The 4,381-nt window shown below is 41.3% G+C and overlaps 1 long non-coding RNA gene across 1 annotated transcript; it reads left to right on the forward strand.

Annotated features, from left to right (window-relative positions):
* Positions 1 to 3,118: 3,118 nt before the first annotated feature.
* LOC119656510 lies at positions 3,119 to 4,088 on the forward strand. Its single transcript, XR_005250058.1, has 2 exons — positions 3,119 to 3,159; positions 3,272 to 4,088. It is a non-coding gene; the product is annotated as an uncharacterized LOC119656510 (long non-coding RNA).
* The last annotated feature ends 293 nt before the right edge of the window (positions 4,089 to 4,381 follow it).

The raw sequence follows: 4,381 nt of genomic DNA on the forward strand, positions 1-4,381 counted from the left end.
TTTTTATGCCCTTTTTTGAAAAATTATTTTGGAATACTGGATAAAGATAGAAACGTGATTTTTTCACCATATGTTTATTGATATCTCTAGTATATGTGGTAAATTTTTCAGCTTGCTATCGTAGCTAGTTTTCGGAATACGCGTCAATTTATGCACCCATCTCCAAAAAAAGGGGTTTTTCTGCTTCCACGCTGGAGGGTGCTGTGTTCATCTGAGGAAAAAAAACTAAATGGCATTTTAATGTGGACAATATTCCACGGTCCGCAAACTAGGATAATTAGAAAATATTAAAAGGTAAATTTTTGGTGGGCTTTTAAACTTAATTTTTTGGATTTTGGTATTTTTTTTTTAGAAACCGTAGAAATATGTATTAAAGAAGTCGTGAAAATTTCAAAGAATTTGGTTGGATAGATTTTGAGCTATGGTGGCAGCCGATTTTCAAGATGCAGTTTCGAGAAAAACGCATTTGAAAATTTAAATGTGATTATCAACAGTAAAATTTTAACTCACCATTAATCTGCTATACCTGGTCCATACAGAGCACCCTCCGTTTCTTCAAAAAAGTCTTGTAAGGCCGATTGTTGCTCTCTGGTTTCAATTATGGCTCTTTTAGCGAGGTCAGTCGACCGTCGTTCGGACCGCCAAATTCGTGCTTCGTTACGGCGGGCGACATAAACCTGACATATGTGACCAACTTGACATCCTATTGTCATTAGGATTTTGAGAATGCCATTGAATCCTTCATTGAAAATAATTACAGCCAAAAAGGTGGCTATTTCTACGACCTTGGCCCCAGCATGACAGTGTTTAGGAGCGAAAGTCCAGATCAATGCATTTAACGACTTATTGTTATTCTGGGTCTCTGCTCCTAAACATCTGTATAAGAGATCATCTCGTGAGAAATCTTCGTAGATTGGTTTGAGGACTGTTTGAACTTCTTCAGTCAAAGGTGCCTTCTCGTGGTGGAAACTATCCAGTTCTCCTTTAGTTTCCGCTTTGCGCCATTTGCACCAACTGTCCTCGCCTGTTGGACAATTTTGATGCTGAGGATTTTCGTCTGTAGAACATTTATGGAAGAAAGTTGAGCAAATTTCTTGCTTCATTCCTTTTATCGAATCGTGTCGACGAATAGCTAGCCCAAAAAATGTAGTGAGGCCGTTAATAACCTTATCAGTAAGTTTTCCAGCCCCTTTTCCACCAATGCTTTTGTGATTCTTCTTTGCATTTCTAAGCCGCGTTCCCATTCTTTTCTCGACATGTCTTACGCATTCCTTTTTTCACTACTACGTATATTTTATTATTTGCAGAAATTTGCAGAAATATCGGAGAAAACTCCAGCAAAATCCAATATACAATATACAAAACCTGTCGCAATTGGAACATCCATGTTGATGCTTGCTAAAAGTTTCTTTGCTGATGTTGATGCGAAGTCCTTTTTCTTCTCTGATAAGTATCGATTCCCATGAAATACTCGTTTTTTAGTGCGAGCATGGCGTTGAACGTTAAAGCCTGCGTACGATCCATTTTAAAAAATCACTGAAAATATAACTGAGTATAGCTTGAAAGCCATTCAGTGCTCACTCTAGACTGGATTATCCTTTTCATTCCAAACAGCAGATAAGTTTAGACAATTGATTGATTTTCCATTTTTTTATATTTATACCTGTGTTCGAATTTATAAGGCTCAGGTAAAAAACTAACAGGTAAAAAAAGATTCGATGCTCTTTCTCATCGAGTACTGTAGCCGCGGCTGCAAACTTCTTACCTGTTTAACACTGTAATTTCTGAACGACTCGGAATATCGGAAAATCCCTTTGCCCACATATTCTCCACTATATATAGATACAATTGATGCAAAAAAAATCGATTTCTCCAACCCGACATACGGGATGACCCCCTTAATAATAATAATCGTTGGCGTAACAATCCAATTGGATCAGGGCCTTGAAGTGTGTTAGAGCACTTTATTCAAGACCGTAACAGTACACTACAGGATTACAGTACGCTGTAGGATGCAATGTGTACAAGCATTGCATTCGCCCCAGATTGTTACCCTGATTTTAGTTTTAACAGCTGAGTCGACTGGTATCCGACGTCAAATCACATACAAATTCCATGCCACCAGTGAGATTTAAATCGCGACTTTCCGTACAACAGCCTTGTGCTCTAACCACTCAGCTATCCGGATACAAACGGAAACTTTGATGAATGAAAATTAAAAGATGTTGTATTCCAAGTGTTTCTATTTATTTTTTTTTAATCCAAATGTTCGAATTAACTACCCTGCAGAGTTGTTTACTGAAGTAAGGTATTGCTTTTAAAAAGATTCTGGTTGACATGTTTGCAGCAGCATTACTTATTTTAGAAAAAAAAACAACTTCTTTCAAACGCCTTAAGATGTCTTTATAAATCATTCCTTTCAAATACTAACTGACATTATGTCGAAACACCCCATCCTGGTGAAACATCTCTTGCTCTTTCTGTTAAGTGACACATTTTGCAACAAATCAAGCGGGATATCTCGCAAAACGACCCTTCACCTGTCAACCGGTTTGGGATAATACAAAACCCTGTAAGTTAGTCTACAATAATTCCTGTCCAAGCTTTTCAATTCCATCTGTTTCGATAATATGCTTCACGAGTCAATTCAATTGTGATAATTAAAAATCCCTTTTCGGGTAAAAAGACGTTTCTCGGAAAATAAACAATTTTTAGTGAAGTAAGGATTTTACATTCAATCAACCACTTTGGCTTGAAGCGGTTTGAATTAATTTTCTTATATTTTATTGTTGAGATTTAGCAGCGCGATTTATTGGCAATTTTTTTCTGTTAATCTAATTTTGCAGATGCTCCTACGAACCCCTAGTAATTGAAAACCAATTGCACTGAAGTGCTAATAGTAACTCCTAATGGATCTGTGGCGCGGCAGGATCTGCAGCATTCGAAATTTATTTCGGATGTTGCGGATGCGGACGGGTAGATGGCGCTGAACGTGGAAACTCTCCACTCACGCGTTTTCAGAACGCACCGGGGAAGTGGAGAGCCAGCGGTAAAAAAGTGCCGTTGGTTGGGACAGTAAGGACCGCATGGAAATAAGTCGGTCTCTTCTGTTCCCAACCGCGAGACAGATCACTTCAGCGCGAGTAATAAAAAAGTATTGTAAGAATTAAATAAAGTAAATCAAGTCAAATCTTTGCAAGTCCAATCTTTTGATTTCTTTCAATCCGATCTCGACTTTTCTATTACGAAAATTCCCCGGGCATCTCACAAGAGCGAGCTTATCGTGAGAACAGTAAAGTTTCGATTCCGCCTCGTGAAGATTAGTTAAAGTGGTGACCCCGAAGAACAGCATCCTTGGGAACTCCAGCATCAGCGATCCCAAATAAATCGTTCCCACCAGTTGCTCCGCAACAAACAACAAAGAAAGGATCGCAGTGTTATCCCAAAATCTCGATCTTCAGCCCGGTGCGCGTAGCACATTCAACGGATTGGCACTTTTCTCGCCCGAAAACGAGTCTTGCTTTCGCTGCGTTGCTACAACGTCGGGGATAGTACGAAAACATTTCGCTCAGTCATCGCATCGCGAGCTAATCACCCAGCGCGCACAAGTAGAGCCGAGCGCGCCCACGGCTCGAGCTGTCTAAGTGCCACCGGCGGACATTTTCGTCGCCCTTTCCTCGTTGCTCGGCCGGTCAAGTCAATCAACTGTCGAATTGCGGAACTGGGAACTCACAGGAAGGAAACGGCAGGTAGAGTCACGTAGCAGGGATAGGAGTAGCCGCGACAACGATCAGCAGTAGCGACTGCTTATCGCATTCACGCCAGCCCGAGCCGGGAATCAACAGATCGGAGAGCTGTCCGGCCGTCATCCGCCCAACTTAAGCAGCAGCAGCAGCGGAGCCAACGCATTCCGGAACTCTTGCTTCCTTGCAGCCGAGCGGAAAATCGATAAATTTTCAATTGAAGAAGTGTTTGCGTATTCTCATCAGCCTCTGTCAAAATAATTGTTTGAAATTGAAATATTATTTAAAGAAAAAGTGACAATAAAATTAAAGCCGCTGCAAGAGACGGCGTTGAGGTGTTTCAAATCGCAAGTTCTCTGTTTTCCCGGTGTTTTTGGTCTGCGCTGGAGAGCGTCCGCTTCGGTCGTCGTTTTCTTTTTTCTCGTTTCGTGCGTGCATTTGTGGGTGCGGCCTGCCGTGTCGGTGTAAATTTCACCGCGTTTCAGTATAAACTCACCGCGTCTGCATCACAATATCGTACTTCTCGTTAGGAAAAATGTCGTTTGAAAATAAAGACGCGGCAGGCCCATCGGACCCACAAGTGACCGCCCTCGCCGTACGCGTTCCTCCTTTTTGGCGTCGGAACCCCGAGCTGTGGT

This window comes from Hermetia illucens, chromosome 5 (genome assembly GCF_905115235.1).
Source record: "Hermetia illucens chromosome 5, iHerIll2.2.curated.20191125, whole genome shotgun sequence".
NCBI lineage: Eukaryota > Metazoa > Arthropoda > Insecta > Diptera > Stratiomyidae > Hermetia > Hermetia illucens.